General features: G+C 41.7%; 1 long non-coding RNA gene across 1 annotated transcript in view; it reads right to left on the bottom strand.

Moving 5' to 3' along the window:
* The window catches only part of LOC308610300, a 45,770-nt gene extending 45,161 nt beyond the window's left edge, over positions 1–609 (bottom strand). The window contains exon 1 of the long non-coding RNA XR_014014498.1: positions 595–609. This is a non-coding gene — a long non-coding RNA (uncharacterized lncRNA). The remainder of the gene's footprint in view (positions 1–594) is intronic.
* Positions 610–24,600: the final 23,991 nt, after the last annotated feature.

The following is a 24,600-nucleotide window of genomic DNA, read 5'->3' as shown; positions in this document are numbered from 1 at the left end:
CTGAAGAACCTAGGAGCAGGACAGGAATAAAGACACAGATGTAGAGAATGGACTTGAGGACACGGGGAGGAGGAAGGGGAAGCTGGGAAGAAGTGAGAGAGTGGCATGGACATATATACACTATCAAATGTAAAATCAATAGCTAGTGGGAAGCAGCCACATAGCACAGGGAGATCAGCTCAGTGCTTTGTGACCACCTAGAGGGGTGGGGAAGGGAGGGTGGGAGGGAGACGCAAGAGGGAGGAGATATGGGGATATATGTGTATGTATAGCTGATTCACTTTGTTATAGAGCAGACACTAGCACACCATTGTGAAGCAATTATACTCCAATAAAGTTGTTAAAAAAAATAGAAACGAATTAAACTTTAACCATCATTATTTCATCCTATAGAATGACATAACCCAAGAGAAAAAGATAGAGGTGTTGAATATCACTCATGCATTTTCAGTTCCTTCTGAGAATCTTACTAATGTAATAAAAACATTGTTTTGAGCATTGTTTTATATGCATCCTCATATAAGACCACACATGCCTGTATCGATTAAAATTTAAAAGAAACAAATATTAACTGCAGATATCTAGTTCTCTTACCTTGAACAAAGTAGCTTCAGGTGCTTCCACTTTTGAAGCTGGATAAATATCAGACAGGAACGAAGTTCACTTTAGTTTGGTCCAGGAAGAAAAAAGATTCACAGCTCTGAGAATAAAGAAAGAATCAGACCTTGTCAGGGCATTTGGTTCTAATTAACTAGTGACAAAATGGTTCTACACTGCAACTATGTAAAAGTGGCTGAGTTATTTGAGCTAGGAAAGGTCAAAAACAATGATTATGATCAAGATATTATTATTACTGCATATACTTTTGATTATTGGGAGTGAATTTTCCTCTCCCTTTTCCTCATTAAAATTTTATGGTTTATCAATTTAAAGTTGATAAGTGAACAAGATAATTTAACATTATTTTGATAATGGAGCATATTCCTTGTAAAACATAAATCCCTGGAGGCTTTCTCAATTCGCCTTCTTCTATCCCCACAAAGCTGCCTCTGTCTAGTATTGAGCCATGGCTTTGCTCAAGAAAGCAAAACAAAACACGAATTATCTAGTGGTAGCAATCTGAATGAAGACCTGGCCCAGAGGACAAAAAATGTGATTTAACATAAAACAGGATGTCATGATCTAAACTACTCATTTGGCATTTACCATAAATCCCTGAGTACCATTAGTTGTCTTTTCAGATAAATTCAATAAAAATTTATTGACTATTTTCCATGTACAAGCACTTTGCTAGATATTAAGAAAATGGAGGTGAATAGAAGACCAGGCTCTCTTCTCTGCAATCTATCTTTGAAGAAAGGAATATATGCAAACAATCCTGACATAATTTCAGGGTTAGAGAGAAAAAATAGCATACTTTTGAAGAGTAATGCTAACTTGAAATGATTATATTTTATTCTTTCTGATCTATTGTAAACCCTTGGAAACCAGAAATTTGTATTTTTCAGAATCTTTGCACGTGAGTATTTTAATCAGTAGTCCTTTTTAGTGAAGGACAGAAATTGTGTATGTTCTAAGGTACACGTGTAGCCTGATATCAGCTTCAGACACAGTTGGATCAGGCTTTTTCGTTTTTTGGTTTTTTGGTACGCGGGCCTCTCACTGTTGTGGCCTCTCCCGTTGCGGGGCACAGGCTCTGGACGCACAGGCTCAGCGGCCATGGCTCACGGGCCCAGCCGCTCCACGGCATGTGGAGTCCTCCCAGACCGGGGCACGAACCCATGTCCCATGCATCGGCAGGCAGACTCTCAACCACTGCACCACCAAGGAAGCCCGGATCAGGCTTTTTAAAGAGGACATAAGAATTTCTTTCTCCATTCCTTGGGTCTGGTTTTCTCTATATTGGCTTCATTCTTCAAAGATCCTCTAATAGTGGGATTAAAGATAGCCCCAGAAATACTGCACCTGGTTAGTAACCCTCGGAGAAAGACAGCTTCTCTTCCCAACAGTTTTAGTCCAAGGTCATGGAATTCATTCCTAATGGACTGTTTTATGTCGTGTACCCATCACCACACAATTCACTGGGGCCAGAGAAATGGACTACACTGATTGGCCAGTCTGAGTCATGTGCCCACTGCCAGAGCTCTGCTGCTTCCAAAGCACATGACTGAGAGATGTAGGGAGAGACGCCCCAAAGGGAAACCTAAATGTAGTTACCATAGGAAAGGCAATGTCTCCTGGGCAAGATAAATATCATGTGCCACCACAAAAAGAACTCAGCAAATATTTGTTAATTGATGTATTGATTAGTAAGTCTGGGATAAGTGAAATGATGATAAATACAATGTGTGAAGGGAAACACAGCCAAGATAAATTGTGAAATGGAGCTACAGAGGTGGGCAGATCCTACGAGGCTTCTTGGAAACAAATCAACAAAAAGGAGCTGACCTTGACTGTTTGCACTGTTTGAGAAGAATTAACTGAGTCTATAATCCGTAAACAATGCTGAGGGCTTGGTAAGGTGAGTTCTGCCTTCTGTGATATGAAAATTGTGTCATAGGTATCAGAAGGTGAATATGGCTAACTGTCTGTGATTGCCACAAAACAAGAAAAATAAAATGAAACAGAAATCTTAAATCAGTCCTTGAATCACAACAGATACAATTATGAAAACTAGACTATATATTAATCAGATTTTCATGTATTACTTTAAAAGACTTCCCTAAAAAGCCATGAGGAAAAGGGACCTCTTATTTGAACTATGGAATGATCTGAATTGGCAACAATATACCAGTGCTTCAAAAGAAAGTCAATTAGTCCTATAAAAACAGTGTCTATAAAATATGTGTAACCTTTGATAATTCATTATATTTGCAAGGCAGAGGAACCTTTAAAAATGCATCATTTTTTTCCCTAAATGACTTAATATTCATTATTATACTACTTTAAACAAATTTTAATTAATGCATTAAAAGCTTTGAGAATTTCTTACTTTAACCAGCCAGCAACTAGAACAAGTTTCAAGAAGACTCCAAGTCCAGCCACATGCCTCCAAGAAAAGCTACACCTACAGTATCACAGACGAATGGCCTCATGTGTCCATCTTGGCATGTCAGGATTCATGTCACTTGCCCAACTCCTTGCAAAAGTCTGTTTTTACATGGAAATGATTCATTTAAGATAATTAGAAAGCCATAAGTTTTCACTTATTCATTCAGAAGCAATTTTTAGTTCCTACAAGCACTGTGCTAGGAAATAGGATACAAAAATGAATATGTCTCTTGCTCCTAAGGAACTCACAGACTGAAGACACCCAGGTGAGGCAAAATTTTCCATACAATCTGATGAGCATGGGGACAGGGGGACATGCAAGGTAAGAGGGGCTACAAACCTTATCTGTACCTGATCACACTATTTTAAAAGTTGGCCATTCCGAACTAATTCGGAGTACGTTATCTCCAAAAGTTTATATGTTCCTAATTTCTCCATCATTTCCACTCTTAGGCATTCCATTCCCTAATTGTACCAAAGGTAGAGTGTGGTTTTTATATGAAAAAAACTGCTACAGCGCAATCATTGACAGCGATGTACTAATATAATACCCGATCAGAGAAAGCACGCTTTGCCATGATAAATTGTTCAAACTATGAGGAGCAGTAGGGCAGAAATGAATCTAGTCGTGAACAAAAAAAAAGATTGAATGGAAACAGTTTGTATAAAAGGATACACTTGATATTTTCGCTCTAGACATACAGATTCAGAGGCTGTCTATCAAGGTAAATCAATTTGAAATTTGAGACTGATTTTCTCCACCCTCAAGAAATGATTTGCAGGTATTTGTGGCTTTTCATTTTGGTTTGACTATTATTTCATATTTTACTTGTAATTCTTCTTATGGAACACTAAGAACATTTATTTGTTCTTCGGTCAGGTTTATTGAGGTATAATTTACAGCCAGTAAAATTCACCCTTTCTAGCGTACAGTTCTAAGAGTTTTGACAAATGGATATAGTCTTACAACCTCCACCATAATGAAGATAGAGAATAGTTCCAGCATCCTGAAAATTTTTCCCTGCCCCTTGGAAGTCAACCTGTAGCCCCCTGACAATCACTAATAAGTTTTCTGTCCCCATAGTTTTACTTTGTCCAGAAAGTCATATAAATGTAATCAACAAGTATGTAACATTTTGATTTTGGCTTCTTTCACTTAGCACAAGGTAAGTGAGATTATCCGTGTTGTGCGTGTCAGGAAATGTAGACTGGCATATTGTCCTTTAGAGTTTCCCTTATTTTTCCAAAGCCAAAGTCAATATGCAAAGCCTGGATCTCTTGCCATTTAGTTTGTCCATGGTTAGGAAGAAACAGAGTTTTTATTATGGCTGTTTGTTTTCAGCATAGCAGGGAAAGAATAAACACTCTCAGGGAATAATCATAATCTGTGATTATTATAGGCACTAAGTCATATGTTTGTAAGACCCAAACTTTTGTTAGTCAAATGACTGGGCACTAAAATTAATTCGGAGACTCAAGGCAGAGTTTGAGTGTGGTTTTCCTTATTTTTTCATTATTGCAATAGCAACGGAATACATATTTGTGACTTAATGGTACAACACATTAGTTTTCTTATCTGACCCACCTTTAACAAAATGGAATTACTGTAGAGGCAAAGGAATCAAGCAGGTAAATCTCTTACAGGAGTGGGAGAGAATGGATAGAGGCCCCTGTGACCTAAACCTTAGTCATTCGAGTGCCACCTGCATAATTGTGCCTCTCCCCACACATTACCCATATCATTATTCATTTAACAAGTATATGGGTCACAGTTTTACTTAGATAAATTTATTTTCAAAAGGAAATTTTTATTCCTTACTCTTTTAAATGGAAATCCCTTGCCATAAATAAAACTATGAAACATATCCAACAATATAAAACTCTACCTATATGAGTCAATGTACCTCCCCAAATCATCCTGAGTTCTTGAGTATCACTGGTGGAGCCCATATACACACCCACACATGCTTTTGGAAACACAGCAACGAGAGTAGCTGTCCCATGCTTTAAATGCTTTCTCCTTGACCATGTATTCTGTGCACACCAAGGCAAAGAGTCTGCTCAGAGATATAGTAAAGCATTAAAACCTATTTAAAATAACAAAGTACGATATGTCTTTCTACCTATGTCAGGCATTGGAAGCCTGCAACTTATTTGCCAAACAGGTTACCAGGGCTGATTTTTATGGAAATACGGACCAGATGTACCTTCTTCCTCATCTCTTCAAAGTGGCCCTTCTGAGCAAGGCCAAGGCCAGTGTGATTCAGCAACACCCACGTTTGTTAGGGTATCTCCTTACCCTAGACTAAAAAATGGAACAGAACCTTGGCCCCAAAAGACTTAAAGAATTTATTCACCAATTCATATCTTTATGCTAGTATAATCATGTATTTGATGGTTGCTATAGAAATCTATGTAGACAATCATCACCTTTTTAAAGGAAATACATGAGTGAAATTTCTTCTGACCCGTGGTCACTATGCTCTTTGACAAGACAGTTGACCGTCACGATGTTAATCATCCCATCTGTTTGAAAGGACTAAAATGTTTGCTCTGCTTCCTGTTTAATAAAGCTATCAAGAGGATTAATGAGAGGAAACCTCTAGAATACTCCAAGCTCTTTCCAAAAAGGCAGCAGTAAAACAGCAGGTGCCTCTTGTGAACATACATTTGTCTTCTTCATGTAAACTCATCCTGAAGGACATCGGGCTTCCAGCTCATATGTAATTGGCTGATTATGTTGTCACTCTTGAGCTCCTTGCCAAGTTACAGGGAAGAGTTTTCTTGGAAACCATAGTTCCCCAACTTTCTCCAGCTATGCAGTTTAATTACATCTAGCAAAATGACAACAGAGCTCATAATTAGCCTGGAGATTAATTACTGCTGAATCAGTCCAAACACCACAGCTACCAAATTCAACACAGGTGCTTAGACGAAGAGAAAAGAGTTATTCTCAATACCCAACAGAAGGTGGATATGGAAGATGTGCTTTATGACTCTCTTCCCATGAGCTTAAACATACAACCTGTGCAAAATGCCTTGTGTCTTTACAGCCAGGATGCCCCTAAGTATTTTAAAAAGAACCAGACTCAAAAACATTTCAAATACTGATATCACATATTTTGAAATGTGCAGTGACTGGGGCATACTTTCTTTCTATGCAAATTTCTTCAACCTAGAGCTCCCTTTCCCCTTCTCCTTTTATTGAGGCATCTAAAAATCCTACATAATTCATCTACTGTTTCTAAACTATGAATGAAAGAGTGATATAGAGAAAATTATAAAGCAAGTGAAAAATCATGCTGTACCTCGTGTTCATCCTGTGACCTCTAAGAGTGACTATAAGCCTGTAGGGTGGGTACCATACTCCCAGAGAGTTATGAATGCATTGTCAGATCAAAGGCTTGAAAGCCAACAACCTCCCAAGGGAACCTCCTATTTTCTCTCTGAGAATCACCAAAAGAGGAAGAAGCTAGATTAGGTAGGTAGAAAAAGGAAGGAGTTGATCCCATTTAACAAATGTCATCCATTTCTTACCTCCTCTATGTACAAGTCACTTAAGGTATGTTTAAATATATGCACACCTAGAATCCAACACAGACAAATTAAATCCCCAAGTGATTCTAACGTGCAGCCAGAGTTGAGAAGAGCTGGTCTGGAGTAACCAAAAGGTCGGCCAGAAAGAATGAAGTTACAGATCAGAACTCCAGAAGCTCACGTTCAAAAGAAGCTAAAGGTGTGTGGCAATAGACGAACGCTCAATTCTTAAACCGTGTAAGAAACAAGTACACCAACCCCTAACTAGAGGCTGATGAGATTGTGTTGAAGAAGCACTTTTAATGGATTTGTAGGATGCATCTGTTTGCTGGTTTGATTTTCTGTTGGCTTGTTTGTGTGTTTAGAGGAGTTAGGGGTTTTGCTGCAAATTTTTATAAATAATCCTAATATTGACTAAAAAGAAAAAACGTGTTCATACAACCCAAAGGGAAATCCATGGAAAGGAAGGAGGAACTTGACATCTAGAGAAGGCCTTGTGGAAAGATCCAAATAAGGGAAATGTATACAAATGCACAGCCCTGATGCTTGTACCTTGCTTACACCAGGACTGAGGGGAGCCGCTGCAAAGCCATTTGCTTGCACAAGGCTGGAGGAGAGATTACATGGCTGCCAGGAGAGGAATGTTGTCAGAGCGAGTTCGGAACGAGCTCAGCCATGCTCTCCAGTGCTGGGAGGCCCGACCACTGTGCACGCAGCCGCACCACCATCTGTACAGGGCTGCTTCTCAGTGCTGGGCCAAAACCAAGCTACACCCCCGCCCCCACCCCACGAGAGGTGGAGCAGGCAACGTTCTAGAACACAGCTCTGTCCACTGGAGGGCAGGTGTATAAAAGCCATGAGGCGACCTCCTGGGACAGCCTCTGTGTGGGGGCACACGTGCCCACGTCCACACGTGGTAGGAAATGGCTCTCAGAGAGATGTGTCCCCTTCACTCTCAGTTCTTGAGGTGGCATTGCTCAGGTTGGCTTGCTGCACCTGTGATTTGAAATCTGAAGACACGTGTTCAAGACTCAAGTCTACATCTCACTTCCTGGATGACCACTGGCAAATCATTTCTGTGAGCCTTAGTGTCACCATTTTGTAAGTGGAGGTAACAGAATTTTAGAGTTCATCTAGTCTAAGCATATCATTTTACAGTTGAAACTGAGAACCAGAGAATGTGAAGTGAATGCCCACCTTCAGCCAGCTAATGGATGGCTAAGCAGAATTCACACTCAAATTTCCCAGCTTAAGTTCAGTTTTCTTCCCTAAGCACTGCAATCTTCTGCCTCAATACTTCCCCTGACTCATAGGATGGGTTTAAGAAAACATGTTAGGAGCTTCTGATTCAAGATGACAGACTGAAGACACATCACTTCCAATGCCTCCCGAAAAGCCCACGGAACTTATGGAAAAGATTTTTAAAAGAAGGAGAAAGGAGAAGAAGAGGATGAGAAGGGAGAAAAGGGTACCAGCAGTGAACTATGAACTGTGAACAAATCCTGGAAGATTGCGAGCACACTGGGATCCGATTGGTAGAGAAAATTATTCAAAAATAAAAAAACAGTTTAAGTTAAAAAGGGTGCCTCCATCAATAAGAACATTATTAAATATATTATATTATAAATAGGATATATAATATTAAATTTAATATGAATGTATTAAATATATATTTATAAATAATATGTAATATTAAATATATTTTGATTCATATATATATAATAGACTACTACTATGCAGCCTTTGGAATTCATAGAAGTAAGGAAGATCTTTATATACTGACATGGAAAGATATTAATTATGTAATGTCAAATGAACAAAAGATGTCAAAACGATACAAATACAAACCTATTTTACGTGTGCATGTCATATGTTCCTATAGTAAAAATGGCAAATGCTTACAGTGCTTGTTATGTAAATAACAAGCTATAAGCACCATTTTGTACATAAGAAAGAGAAACATGAGAAACAGAGAGGTTAAGTAACTTGCCCAAAGTCACAAAGCTACAATTAAGTGGAGGGGCTGGGACAAATCAAGGCCATGTGGCTCCTGAGTTGATGTCTTTCCCAGCAACTCTCAGCCTGTCAGAACAGCATAGATAGCTCTGAAAGGATACACATCCTGGTATGAGTTAGGGAGGTGAGGAGTGAAGACTCCATTTTACTTTTACGCTTCCTATTGTTTAATAGTCTTCAATAAGAATGTATATTTTTTTCTTTGTTTTAAAACTTATTATACCGGGGCTTCCCTGGTGGCGCAGTGGTTGAGAATCTGCCTGCTAATGCAGGGTACACGGGTTTGAGCCCTGGTCTGGGAGGATCCCACATGCCGCGGAGCAACTAGGCCCGTGAGCCACAACTACTGAGCCTGCGCGTCTGGAGCCTGTGCTCCCCAACAAGAGAGGCCGCGATAGTGAGAGGCCTGCGCACCACGATGAAGAGTAGCCCCCGCTTGCCACAACTAGAGAAAGCCCTCACACAGAAACGAAGACCCAACACAGCAAAAATTAATTAATTAATTAATTAAAAATTTTGTTACAAAATTATGATACCATAAAATTGGCTCACTTTTGAGGTACACTTTTATAAATTATAGCACATGTATGGGTTCATGTAACCATCAGCACAGTCAGGATACAGAACAGTTTCATTACACCCAAAAAAATTCCCCATTGCTCTCACTTTATAGTCACACTCTCCTGGCCTCAAACCCCTAGCAACCACTGACCTACTCCCCATCACTATACGGATGACCCTTGAACAACATGGGTTTGAAATGCGCAGGTCCACTTATATAGGATTTTTTTTTCAATGGTAAATTCTACAGTACTACACGATCCAAGGTTGGTTGAATCTGCCAATGCAAAACCGTGGATGAGGAAGGCTAACTCTAAAGTCATATTCTGATTTTTGACTTGTGGGGGGTTGGCACTCCTAATTCCCATATTATTCAAGGGTCAACTGTAGTTCTGATTCCTTGAGAAAATCATGCTCTATGTAGTCTTTTGAGGTTAGCTTCTTTTACTCAGCATAGTGCCTTTGAGATTATCCAAGTTGTTATGTACATCAAAAATTTGTTCTTTATACTGCTGAGTAGAATTCCATCACATGAATGTAGCAGTCTGTTTATTCACTTGCCCACTGAAGCCCACATTTAGGCTGTTTCTAGTTTAGGGTGATTATGAATAGAGCTACTCTAAGCATTTGTGTAGAGTTTTTATATGAGCACGCATCTTCATTCCTCTTGGGCAAATACCTAGGAGTGTGCTTGCAGAGTCTTGTGATAAGTATATGTTTACCTTTATATGAAACTGTCAAGCCGTTTTCTAGTGTTGCTGTACAATTTTGCATTCTCACCAGCAATGGATGACAGTTCCTGTTGCTCTACATTCTCACCAGCATTTGGTATTTTTAATATTTTAATTTTAGCCATTCTCATAGGTGTGTAGTAAGAATATATCACTTAAATTGTTAAAAAATGGAAAAGAATTGAACAACATTGGCAAGTATAAAACAAATAGGTTATCTCCTAAGCTGACGGTGGGAAGAAATACAAATAACTGTTTTGGAAAATTCCATTCATCCATTAAATATTTCTTGAGCACCCAATATATGTGTCTGCTGGTCTCCACACATGCATGTTTCAAAGCCTTAGGAATGTTCATGTACTTTATGATTTTACTTTTCATTTTGTCATCCCTATTTTCTATTTACTTATAATACCCACAGTTTCTGTTACACAACACAAATGTAGTTTTAAAAAAGTAGAGTTAAAAAAAGATAACATATTTAAATTAATTTTTATATTAATAATATGGTATTTGTGAAAACATTGTCCTCTACAGTTACACAAGATAAAAGGAAGTTCAGATAGAGTATACTCAGCTATAGAACTTTACCTGTTTGTTCCACCCTGAATCTATCTATGTCTTGTCATCTATCAAAAGCACCGTAACAGGTAGAAGAGTTAGTTTATTCCCTACAAATGCCTTGCGAATGCTTGGCAATGAGAAATTAATTAGAGAAGATATAAGGGCCAATTGATTTTCTGGCCGCCAACTGTCCACTTTGCGGATTATTTATGGAAGCCAGAAAATAGAAAAAAGTCAAAGACGTGTGCCTGGGCTGGAAGGCAGCAAGGGGCTGCCCAGGAATTCAATTACAGTAATCCCTGCTGGCTCAGGACTTCCTTGCATCTTTGCCATGTCCTCCTCACCAAACCTGGGCCACCCGGGCCAAGAGACTGAGTGTAATGCATTAGCGTCCCAAAGACCTCTTTCTCCTGATTTTGTATAGATTGTCAACATCTTCAGTAGTACAGAGAGAGATGTGAGAAAGTCCATTTTGAAAATAAAAATTCATGTTACAAAAAGGCTGACTGGGCTTCCCTAGTGGCACAGTCCGCCTGCCGATGCAGGGGACACGGGTTCGTGCCCCGGTCCGGGAAGATTCCACATGCCGCGGAGCGGCTAGGCCCGTGAGCCATGGCCGCTGAGCCTGTGCGTCCGGAGCCTGTGCTCCGCAACGGGAGAGGCCACAAGAGTGAGAGGCCCGCGTACCGCAAAAAAAAAAAAAAAAAAAAAAAAAAAAAGGCTGACCAACATGGCCCCAGACTGAAGGAAAAAAATCAAGAAAAGAAATTATTCTCAGAAATTACATTTACCCAAGTAAAGTATATTCAGGAAAAGACCTGCATGTCTCCCCAGGGGAGTCTCGTGTTGGTCCCTGACCCCGATTCTCCTAAACCAGGGGAAATTTAACTAATCGGTTAGACATGCTTTTCATAATTCCTTTGTATGGGGTCCTAATCACAGAGGCCTAGAATTGTCATGGGTCGCATATGTGATTGTATATTTTCGTTCAGGTGTCATGGACGGGACACAGAGGCGTCGAGAACGGAGATGACACAGCAAGGTCGGAGCAGAACCACGACCGGAAGGAGAGGTGTCAGGTGTCCGGTCCGTAACACGGGTCAGACGGACTCACCGGCCATCACTGCTGCTTCCAGGAGAGCTGTTCAAACGCATGGCCTTTGGAGCTCACTGCCGTCACCTAGGACAAGTGGTGTTTAAATGACATTTCCTTGCAGAAATGCCCCTCAAGAAAGCAGAAGGAACAGGAAGAGGAAGGTCTTCAAAATGCACATGAAAAACTGCTGCAAAGTAGTTGAGAAAAACGTTTTTTCACGAAAGTAGGTTTTAAGCATAAATAGCTCATTCTTAATGAGATCCAGCTGATCCTAAACAGTTTACAATTTCACTACATCATTTTCTAGTATTCCTGTCCCATGGATCAAGATGCATAAGACAGCTACAAATTAAGTTCAATTCCTCAGTCAATTTTTAAAGGAGTGAAATTCAGCCACAGTACTTCAGCTATCACTATTTATCCAAGAACTACTGGTATGGACTTGGCCTTCCATATACTTTCTATGAGTAGGGATAGAAAGGACCCAAGAAAATGAAAGAGATTTCTGGAAGCAAAGGTAAGTAATGGATTTTCCATTTCCAGGGAGTTCATTCCTTAGGTATATAAGAATACACTTAAGTTATGACTACTCAAAATCCTATCTGATTTTTATGTTATTATCCATATTTAAGGTCTGGAGCATCTAAAAATAATATGTCTAACTGATGTGATCTGTCCTAGCAGAGTGATTGCCAGTGCTGGTTAAATCCTCCTGGTTCAGCTGCCTCTCCTTAAGTATCTGAATGGATACTTTTATTTCAAGACTTTATAATAATCATAACTAATAATTATTAAGCCCTAACTAGATGTCAGGTGCTCTTTTAAGCAAATAACATGCACTAATTCATTTAATTCTCAAACAAACCTCTGAGGTGAGTACTACTGTTATCCCCATTTTAAAGCTAAAGAAACAGGCAAGTGAGGCTAAGATACAGGTGGTCAAAGTCACACGGCATATAAAAGCTGGGAGATGAACCCACGCTTGTGAAGAAACAAAACCTATTTACGAACAAATTATGTAGAGTTTATTCAAGAGTTAGTTTAAGTGCACATGGGAATAGATAAGGATATGCAGTAAATTACTAAGAATTAACGTGGATAACCATGGTCTGGGTTTATTGTTAACTCCACCTCACTACAAAAGCTATGAGCAAAAATTAATTAGAAGCAGATCTTTATCCTGGACCACACCCCTGTCTTGCTGCCTGGTGCTGAGTGTCTCTTCTGCTTCCAGTAGCTCCACGTCTCACACTCAGCCATGCTGCCCTTGTCTGGATCATTCAGTGCCTTTTTTCATAACAAGTAAGTATACTGCAAAGAGTTTTAACTCCTTTCTACTACTGCACCATTTCAGTCCTTAAAGCAGAGAGCTTTCTTGCCTTAACTATAAAAATTTCTTGTCCATGACACAAATGAACATATCCACGAAACAGAGACTCACAGACAGAGAACAGACTTGTGGTTGCCAAAGGGGAGTGGAGGTAGGGGAGGGAAGTATTGAGAGGTTAGGATTAGCAGGTACAAACTAGTATATACAGAATGGATAAACAACAAGGTTCTACTGTATAGCACAGGGAACTATATTCTATATCCTGTGATAGGGACTTCCCCGGTGGCACAGTGGTTAAGAATCTGCCTGCCAATGCAGGGGACATGGGTTTGAGCCCTGGTCCAGGAAGATCCCACATGCCGCGGGGCAACTAAGCCCGTGCACCACAACTTCTGAGCCTGTGCTCTAGAGCCCGCGAGCCAGAACTACTGAGCCCACGTGCCTAGAGCCTGTGCTCCGCAACAAGCCACCGCAATGAGAAGCCCATGCTCCACAACAAAGAGTAGCCCCTGCTCACCACAACTTCTGAGCCTGTGCTCTAGAGCCCGCGAGCCAGAACTACTGAGCCCGCGTGCCTAGAGCCTGTGCTCCGCAACAAGCCACCGCAATGAGAAGCCCATGCACCGCAACAGAGAGTAGCCTCTGCTCACCACAACTAGAGAAAGCCCGCACACAGCAATGAAGACTCAATGCAGCCAAAAATTTAAAAAAACTAAATAAAATAAAATTTATTTTAAAAAATCCTGCAATAAACCATAATGGAAAAGAATATATATATGTATAACTGAGTCACTGCTGTACAGCAGAAATTAACACAACATTGTAAGTCAACTACACTTAAATAAAATTTTTAAAATTAAAGATTTCCTGTGAATTTCTACTTCTCTAGCAATTTGTTGCTATCTTCACCAGAACTGAATGTGTAACTCCTTCCACTGGCATGCCCTCTGCAAATGCCTTCTGAGAAGCTGTGGATATCCTCTGAATTGTATAGGTCTCCCTGGCTTTGATAGCTCTTAGATGGGCATCTATAGGGCTGCCCATAGATCAGAGTTTTTTAAACCCGAATGTTCATATGAATCACCTGCAGATCACATTAAAATGCAGACTCTGACTCAGTATTCTGGGGTAAGGCCTGAGATTCTGCATTTCTAACAGGTGATTTCTTCCAGGTGACATTTATGCTGCTTCAAAGACCACACTACAAGCAAGGACCTCACAGACTTTTCTCTTCTTTATCAGTTTCTTTTATCCCACTATTAATGCCCCAGTATCCTTCTTCCATCTCCTGCTTTAGCCGCAACAGCTGGGTTATAGTATTTTCACATGCAACAAATGTTGTCTCATCAGAGTTTTTTTTCCTGTTTCTATGGTCACCAACATGTATGTTTCTCTGTTCCCCTAAGAATATAATTGACCAAATAATCTAGAAATTTTCTCAAGGTAGTAATTCAGGGCAACTGAAAGAGTGAGGGAAAACATCACCAGTATTACCCTTAGAAATATTTAATTCATAAATGGATAGGCTTTGAAGTTACCCTCTTCTTAGCTCATATTTATTCTCTTCTAGCAGCTGAAAGTCTAACTTAGGAGGAAATGGAAAATAGATGAGGAGGGCTTTGCCCAAGAGAGCTTTCATCAGGAAAGTACCAAAGTAATTACTGCACCTGACAAATTTCTACTCCTTGTTTTAACCCAGTTTTAATAAAAGAAAGATTCAACAGTGGTTTATATTACCTGGCATTGCCTTTAATTTCATCAAGCTCCAATATGAAGACTTGCCACGTTTACACTAAACTGCTTTTTCTCCTGAAGTTCATTTGTGAAGGCAGCTGCTGGGGCTTTAATCATCTTTTCTTCAATCTTTCATTTCTAACACACTGTGAGTGATAATGGCTCTCCCAGGCACCCCCGCCCCCTGTAAACTAGGCAAATTCTCCTTCACGTCACTCCCAGGTAGTCAGTGGTAGAGAAAGCATCACTAATTAAGAACTGAAAGGCCATTTCAAATGATCTGGCTATGAAGACTTAGCATTTCACATTCACGGTGGGCCCCATCCAAAGGTAAGGTCCTCCGACCTGCTGGACCAGATTATATTTCTCTGAGCTTAGGAACAGCAGGCAAACTCTTGGCATTTCAGAAGTTCCGTCGAAATCTAGGGTAATAAAATGCTGCTCATGTTTGAGAGCACAAAGCCCTTAGAATAACCTTGTCAGTATTAAGCGGATCGCAGGAGTTCAAACCTCAATCATGGAGGCCCTTCTGTCGCAAGGAGCACTTTGGAAACCTTCACAATGTGTTACGCCGCCAGGATAATTCTGTTAGCATTGATACTACTTAAAAAGTTCCTTTCATGGGCTTCCCTGGTGGCGCAGTGGTTGAGAGTCCGCCTGCCGATGCAGGGGACACGGGTTCGTGCCCCGGTCTGGGAGGATCCCACATGCCGTGGAGCGGCTGGGCCCGTGAGCCATGGCCGCTGAGCCTGTGCTCCGCAGTGGGAGAGGCCACAACAGTGAGAGGCCCGTGTACCGCAAAAAAAAAAAAAAAAAAAAAAAGAAAGAAAGAAAGCAAACCTAAAGTCCAAGTCCGGCTGAATGACCACTACACATCTGGCAAACAAGAAGGAAACCACATGGAAACGGGCATACAATCTCGATATAAACGCCACCCCCAGCTCACCCCAGTGAGCCACAACCAGGAGAAAACTCAAAACCCGGAGCTTCTCCCCAAGACGGAAAGAGTTTGAACCCCACATTGGACACCTTACCTTTTAGGACCTGCACCTGAGAGACGAGCCTCCAAAAGCCCTAACTTTGAAAACCAACAGGGCTCACATCTTGAGACGCAGAGCTGTAGCTATCTGAGAGCCAGCTCTTAAAGCGGCCCCGTGCTCAGATGTACCCGCCCCCGGGCCCAGCTCAGAGGCAGCCAATCAAGCCCTGATTTAACGTGAAGGAGGCTCACCTGCTTATATTAGTGTTGACCTGAGGGGCAGGCATCTAATTTAACACACACCTCTGGAAGCCTGCTGGAACATTCTCCAGGGATGGAGACTGGTGGGGCCATCTTCACACTCTCCCTTTGCTGTGCTCCAGAGCACCAGTATCTCCCAGAAGGAGCTCTTTCCATGTGCCTGGTGCCCAGATCTCTGTGGCTGCCACCTGGGGCGGGGGATACCTCTTGACCACCTGGCTCTGGAGGCAAGTGGAGCGTGCATTCCTGGTCCCATGGGACTGTAAAAATCAGTGTCACCCAGAAAGGAGCTCATACCCCAATTTTTGCAGCTGATGCCAGAGTACACATCTCCATCACCTGGCTCTGGCAGGCAGTGGCGCTTACACTTGTGGGTCTCACACAACCAAAGGAGAAAGAATTCTTAAGCAGCTACCACCCCCGGGGCACAGCAAGAGGCAACAGAGCCAGAAGCCTATCTTTCTGTGAAGAAGACCTATTAGCTTATCATCATGGCTGTGGCCTGAGGGGCAAGCTTCTAATTAAACACACATCTAGGGGTTGACTGTAATCCTTTTCAGAGGCCTTGGAGGGCGGGCACTGTCTTCGTGCTCTCCCTCTGCTGCCCTCCAGAGAGCCGGTGTCTCCTGGAAGGAAGCTTTACACTTGGCTACCGCCTTGGTTTTTGTATCTGGCGCCCCAGTTTTTGCAGTTGCTGCCTAGGGGATGCCCCTGATTGCCTGGCTCTGGTGGACAGGGGGACTTGCATTTGTGGATTCTACGGGATTGTAGCAAATCAGAGAGGTGGTTCTTGGCAGGCTGCCAGCCCAGGGACTGAGCCGGAGGCAGACTGATGCACATCCCCCCGTCATCTGTGAAGGAGGCTTCTTGGCTTATCCTGGAGCTCCAGCCTGAGGGGCAGGCTTCAGGTTCAGCACACATGTAGTGGATTACGGAGCTGCTCTCCGTAATCACGGAATGAGGAATGCAGGCTGTGGATGCCCTCTTGGCACTCTCCCTCTGCCTCGTTCCAGTTCACCAGTATCTCCCAGAAAGAGCTTAGATACTTGTTTGGAGCCCTGATTTTTGTGACTGCCAGGTCACCTGGCTAGCAGAGCTTACACTTATGGTCCTACAAAAAATGTATATGTATACGTTTTCATACTTTAAAAAGCCACTGCCTGAGGGTCTGGCTTCTAAACAGCCTGAATCTAGGGGCTGAGATCCTCCCATTAGGGATGCTGACAGGTCTTGGCACATTCTCAGTTACTGGGAGTTATTAAAAATATAATGGGCTGCTGGCATAAGCACAAAGGTTTGAGAGACAAAAAAGCAGTGGGGCAGGTTTGAACAAGCTTCATCTCCTACACAAGGCCACTCCTTCAAGGCTGAGAGAGGCGATTGTTTCATCTGCTGTACAGAAACCAAAACAGAGTGTCAAGAAAATGAAGAAACAGAGGTATATGTTCCAAATGAAAGAACAAGGTAAAACCTCAGGAAAAAAAAAAGCCTTAATGAAATGGAGGTAATAGGAGAAGAACAACAGGATAAGCATCTCCAAATAAGGGGTGAAAGTGACAGTGGCCAGCTGATAAGAACCATCCTTCCTGACAATTTCCTCCTTATCCCCATCTGGACTGTGGGTAGTCAATGTCCTGGGAGAGAACTGGACCTGGGACAGGATTTTAAGGGAGGATCCTGGGACAATGAAAAACCCCGATCCAACTTCTACTTCTTTGAGACCAGCTTGAGGTATCATCTGGTCTGCTTTCCTGAGGGCTCTCTGGCTTCCACAAAGGAGAGCCAGGTGTGTCATAAGACGGAGTGGAGGGGAGTTTTATAATGATGAAGGAGTCACTCCAACAAGAGGATATAACATATGTAAATATATATGCACCCAACACAGAAGCACTTAAATATGTAAAGCAAACATTAACAGACCTAAAGAGAGAAACAGACAGCAATACCATAGTAGGGAATTTTAAAACCCCACTTACATCAATGGATAGATCATTCACACAGAAAATCGATAAGGGAACATCAGCCTTAAATGACACATTAGACCAAATGAAATTAACAGGTATATATAGAAAATTCCATACAAAAGCAACACAATACACACTCTTCTCAAGTACACATGAAACATTTTCCAGGATAGATAATATGTTAGGCCAAAAAACAAGTCTTTTTTAATTAATTAATTTATTTTATTTTATTTATTTATTTTTGGCTGTGTTGGGTCTTCGTTTCTGTGCGAGGGCTTTCTCTAGTTGCGGTGAGGAGGGCCCACTCTTCATCGAGGTGCACAGGCCTCTCACTGTCGCGGCCCCTCTTGTTGCAGAGCACAGGCTCCAGACACACAGGCTCAGTAGTTGTGGCTCACGAGCCTAGTTGCTCCGCGGCATGTGGGATCTTCCCAGACCAGGGCTCGAACCCGTGTCCCATGCATTGGCAGGCAGATTCTCAACCACTGTGCCACCAGGGAAGCCCCCAAAAAGAAAGTCTTAATAAATTTAAGAGGACTGGAATCATATCAAGTACCTTTTTTCCAGGTACAATGGTATGAAACCAAAATTAATTACATGAAGAAAGCCAGAAAATTCAAAACTATGTGGCGATTAAACAACATGCTACTAAAACACCAATGGGTCGGGGCTCCGGCTCCGCCTCCCGCTTCAGCTGCAGCTCCTGCTCAGCCCAAAGAGCCTCCATCGGCCTCTGCTTTAGGAAAATCAGCCCCTCCTTATGCTTCAGCCTGCAAGGGTCCAGAAGACCATAAAGGTTTAGGAATAAAGATGAAACCCAACACCCACAGGAGTAAAAGTCTCAATGTCCATCCAGTCATAAAACCCAGTGGAGGTGCTGGGGAAACTGCCCAAAGGAGACAGTATTACAGACAGAAAAGAGAAGGACAACTAAAACATCCACCTACTGGGAAAGCCTTGTACAAATCGGCTAGTTTTAGAGTTGCGAAAACTAGCCTAGTGCTCTCTCTGCTCAGTGAGAGAGGAGGCCACCCGCTGAGATGTCGGGCAAGTGCTACCAGACTCCATCAGTCCACAGGTCTCTCCCCCAACACCCGCAGCAGGCAAGGCGCTTCTCTTCCCTCCTGCTTGGCCTGACTGAACCCCGTTTCTCAACGGTCATTTTGGGGGGTTGATTACAAAGCACACGTCATGGATTCTAGATTTTTAAATGTTAAAAACTTTCCCCTAAGAGAGAACAACAGACCTTAAAGATGATCTCTTTTCACTCTTTTGATTTAATAATATATTGACATTTATATTAATTAATTATATTATATATATATATTAATTAATATATAATTATATATATTAATATATATAATTAATTATATATATAATTTATATATATTAATTAATTATATTAATTATATTAATAATATATTTGACATTTCTCAAGAAAGAGCCTACAGACCAGATATTGTGTCAGGCCTACCTTTCCACGTAGCATCTAATTGAATTCAGTCAGCAGCTGAGTCTGTCATCCTAACAACATCCTATGTAGTTAGAACCTCACAATTACAAAGTGCTTCCACACCAATGATATCATTTGCTTCTCACCGTAAACCTTAAGGAAGGAAAGGGAGGTAATGTTACCCCCACTTTACAGATCAGTACATTGAGACATCCTGCCACTTTGTCTGGCTTGTTGGATTAGAGAGCAGGTTCCTTGGAGGCACAGAGGGACTGACTCGGGGGGGGGGGCGCATATTAAAGTTTCAGATCGCGGCAGCAACGTGTCTCTGCAAAACAGGATCCTGAAAAGGGGGTTTTCGGGTAAGGATGTGGTAATGAAATACTAGAGCGGGAAGACAAACACTACTTAGGTCACGCTGTTGCCTACGGAGAGCTCTGGGTGAAGGGCTTCCTTCCCTAACTCTCTGCTTTCTCAGTCCTATCCATTCTTCAAAGCCAAACCCAAATCCCACAGATCCAGGAGCCGTTCTTGAGTATCTAGCACAGAGAAACCATAATAACGACACCTTAAGATTTCCATGTGCCTTAGCTCCTTACATCATGATAAGCTTTCGAGGTAGGCTTCGTAGTCCGTTTTACAAATGAGGAAAGTGAAGCTCAGAGGGGTTCAGTAACTTTTCAAGGTGACACAGCTAATAAGCATCAAAGTCTGGATTTCAAACTACATCACATCACAGCGGCCTCACCTTCCTGTACATGTATCACACCTTGTATATTGCCTGCCCACGTGTCCCTTAGTTCATCAGCCTTTTGTTGTAAGTTCTTTGAGGGCAGAGAGCAGGCCTTATACTTCTTTGTAACCACCCCCTCCCGTACTTAGCAGAGCCCCATGTACACAGTACGTTCTCAATAAGCATCATATGTTAAATATCTATTTGGTAGGAACAGTAGTTATGGGATTTTTTGGGTACTCTGAATGTCAGGGTCTCTGCTGTATATAATTAAAACAAGAGTGAACATGGAAAAAAAAAAGAACAAAACAACCAATGGGTCAAAGAAGAAATCAAGAGAGAAATTTAAAAATACCTTGAGACAAACAAAAATGGAAATATACCAAAATTTGGGGGATGCAGCAAAAGCAGTTCTAAGAGAGAAGTTCATAACAATAAATACCTACCTCAAGAAACAAGAAGTCTCAAACAACCAAACTTTACACTTCAAGGAAGTAGAAAAAGAAGAACAAATGAAGCTCAAAGTTAGTAGAAGTAAGGAAGTAACAAAGATTACAGCAGAAACAGAGACCAAAAAGACAATACAGAAGTTCACTGACACTTAGAGCCGGTTCTTTGAAAAGATAAACAAAATTGACAAGTCTTTAGCTAGAGTTACCAAGAAAAAAAGGGAGGACTCAAATAAATAAAACAGAAGTAAAAGAGGAAGTATCACAAATGGTACAACATAAATACAAAGGATCATAAGAGACTACTATGAAAAGTTATACACCAAGAAATTGGACAACCTAGAAGAAATAAAAATTCCCAGAAATATACAACTATGAAGAGAGAATCATGATTAAGTAGAAAATAGGAACAGACCAATTACTAGTAAGAAGACTGAATCAGTAATCTAAAAGGAGGTCAACATCATTAGTCGTCAGGGAAATGCAAATCAAAACCACAATGTGACATCACTTCACACCTGTTAGGATGGCTATTATCAACAAGCCAAGAAATAACAAGTATTGGTGAGGATGTGGAGAAAAGGGAACCCTTGTGCACTGTTGGTAAGAATATAAACTGGTGCAGCCACTGTGGAAAACATTATGGAGGTTCTGCAAAAAATTTAAACTATAACTACCATATGACCCAGTAATTCTACTTCTGGGTATTTATCCAAAGAAAACAAAAACACTAACTCAAAAATATATATGCACCCCCATATTCACTACAGCATTATTTTACAATAGCCAAGATATGGAAACAACAGAAGTGTCTATCAATGGATGAATGAATAAAGAATTTTATATACATTATATATACACATACACACATACACACACGATGGAATATTACTCAGCCATAAAAAGAATGAAATCTTGGGCTTCCCTGGTGGTGAAGTGGTTGAGAGACTGCCTGCCGATGCAGGGGACACGGGTTCGTGCCCCGGTCCGGGAAGATCCCACATGCCACAGAGCGGCTGGGCCCATGAGCCATGGCTGCTGGGCCTGCGCATCCGGAGCCTGTGCTCCGCAACGGGAGAGGCCACAACAGTGAGAGGCCCGCATACCGCAAAAAAAAAAAAAAAAGAAATCTTGCCATTTGCAACAACATGGGTGGACAGCATGATGCTAAGTGAAATAAGTCAGACAGAGAATGACAAATACCATTTGACCTCTCTTATATGTGGACCCTAAAACAAACAAACAAAACACAAAACAAGCTCAGATACAGGAAACAGATTAGTGATTGCCAGAGGCAGGGGGTGGGGTGGTAGGAGAAATGAGTGAAGGGGGTACACATTTATTTTTAAATGTTTTTAAATTTAAACAAAGAATCTGTGTTACAGATCTATGACATAACTTCATTAAAGGAAAGGGGGGAAATTTATCTGAAAATGAGTAGACATTATAAGACTGAGGACTAAAGGAACTATATGAATAAGCACTCTTCTCTCGTTAATAGAGTGGTTTCCCTCAGTTCTCAATTCTGATACCCCTATGCACGTGTACTGGCTTTGAGCAAATAATCAAAGAGATGATGAATAATGGTTAAAAAAGAAAAAGAAGAGACAAATTTTTAAAAAATAAAATACTGTTAATTCTGTGGAGGTTTATTAATAAAAAATAATGTTTAAAGGGGGCAATGTTGCTCATTCTGGTTCTGAATGAGTCCTTCCTCTCTATAAAAAGCAAGAAACTTTGTGACTATATAGTGATTGCTCCCTGCCCCCAGGTGCCAGGGCTGGGGGCTGCAGGATTCAGGGCACTGCAGGCCTTTTCTTCTTTGTCACACAGCCTCTCTTGCATCTTCTCTTCCCTCAGTTTCCATTACCTCTCTCTTTCCTGGTTATCTTCACTTTTCTCTAACTGCTCTTTCTCAGGTCCTCTGCCGGCCCCTGGTCTGTTTCCCCAGAGCTTTGTCCTTCACTCTCCCATTGTGCAGATTCCCCAAGGGACATCTTCTAAACCCAAGACGCCCATGTCGTCCACCCTGTATGTTGAAGACCCTTACTTACATCTTCAGGCTGCCCTCTCTGCTGAGCTCCAGAACTGGACCCCAAATATATTTAATCACAGGTGTTTATAAAGTTTCTACTATGTATGACATAACTGGGTAGAGGATATCTCTACCTGTTTAGATAATTCAAATTTGACATATTAGAAACTGAACAGATCATCTTCTCTGTTTCTGAATGGCATCATCAATCACCCAAGCCAGAGAGGGAAAGAGAGAGAGAGAGAGAGAGAGAAGGAAGGAGAAGGAGGGAGATGGAGGGAGGGAGGGAGGGAGGAAGGAAGGAAGGAGGAAGGAGAGGAGGGAGGGAGTGAAGAAGGAAGGGGAAAGGGGGAGGGAGGGAGGGAGGGAAAGAAAGGAAGCAAGCTCAGTGCTCAGCCTAGTTTGTGGTCAAGAAGTTACAAAATTTATACTGCGGAAGTATAAGTCAGTAATTGAAATGCAATTGAGATATGGCATCCATGATGTCTATGGAATAAAAACACTTAAAAGTACCTAATTCCAAAAATGCTAGGACATTTCTAACATAGAAGTGTATTTTATATGTTCTCATAGGACTGCTTTAAGGATTGTGGCTAACTTAAGTCTTCTATACCAGGAAGCTGACCAGATTCCCCAAGGAAATGCCTCGGACCTCCACACCCAAAGCACTGGGTTCAGAGCACTGCACACTAAAGAAATGACTCCCACCAAATGCTCATTCCTGACCAGGCAAAAAATAACTCTCCCTATTCCTGAGGTCTGATAGCAGGTGTTTCAGTGAAATGCCAAAGAATGAGCCAGGAAAGAGACACATCATATTCAAAAAAGCCTGTGCCAGCAAGGAGAGCGGGGGCAGGAGATGGCAATAAACTGGGGACTTACAGGAACAAAGAACACAGAGACGGAGCAGGTGTGGTAGGGAGATGCTTTCCTGAGATCCATGGCCTTCCTTTGACCATACACATCAGAGAACTGTTCAGATGAGGTCAAGAAACTCAACAGTTGGTATTCAACATACCAACTTGGCCAAATGCCTCTGTCAGTGTGACCTGAATTGCCTTGGGTTTCACCTATTTGTGGGCGTAAATAGAGTTCGAGAAATGGTATCAAGCAAACATTTCCTGGTTTATAGTTCTGTCTTGTTGGAGCGTTTTGGTCCCTAAGTACACACACACTGAGCATCCTCAGAGATGTCTGCATGGGTTTCAAAAACATGTTCCATTTGTTCTTCCACTTTGGCAGCCACTGGAATGTCAGGTGTCAGCTAGGGTATCCGAGGATGGCTCTGTCACACTGACACTGCTGTGTGCCCTTCATGAAAGAGCCATATTTTCTAGTCTGCCAGGAAACCTGGAAGAGTGGTTCACACCCTGAAGATGGCAGGACAGCCCTGTGCGCCTTTCACTCTCCTTAGGGCCGTGCTCCATGTAGAAACACAGAGATGCTCCTCTTTCCTTGGGACACAAACCTAGTGCAAGGGGCTGAACAGAGGAATAGTACCTTCTTGACTCCTTCATTTCTCCATCTCTGCATCCAAGTATTTGAATCAAAATTATTCCAAAATTCAAACTATTTTGTGGAATGCTTATATGTCATGTTGGGCCTGATACTTATAAAGTGGATAAAAGGTCTCTTCTAAGGGCTTCAGTGTTGAGAGAGAGCACCAGAATGGTAAGTCAGCTATAGACTCAGCGACTACGTTTTCAAGGTTTAGTGGACACCTAGTTCAAGTAGTCTGCTCCATAAATACACTTGTCTTCAGACAACGTGAAAATAAAATGACTGGAATACTGTGGAGCAAGGAGTACAGTAAGGCGCAGCAGGGTTTCATGAATTAACTATGCAGTAAGGACCTAGAGGTTTTTTAAACCATTTTTCTTTTCCTTTCCATATATGAAAATAAATTGCTAAAGAAGATGAACTTCTGGGACTTCCCTGGTGGCACAGTGTTTAAGAATCCACCTGCCAATGCAGGGTACATGGGCTCGAGCCCTGGTACAGGAAGATCCCACATGCCATGGAGCAACTAAGCCCGTGTGTCACAACTGCTGAGCTTGTACTCTAGAGCCCGCGAGCCACAACTACTGAGCCTGCGTGCCACAACTA

Source organism: Mesoplodon bidens (genome assembly GCF_964165515.1).
Source record: "Mesoplodon bidens genome assembly, contig: HAP1_SCAFFOLD_289, whole genome shotgun sequence".
Lineage (NCBI taxonomy): Eukaryota > Metazoa > Chordata > Mammalia > Artiodactyla > Ziphiidae > Mesoplodon > Mesoplodon bidens.
The sequence above is the reverse complement of the archived record's forward strand: the minus strand, read 5'-3'. Positions and strand labels throughout refer to the sequence as shown.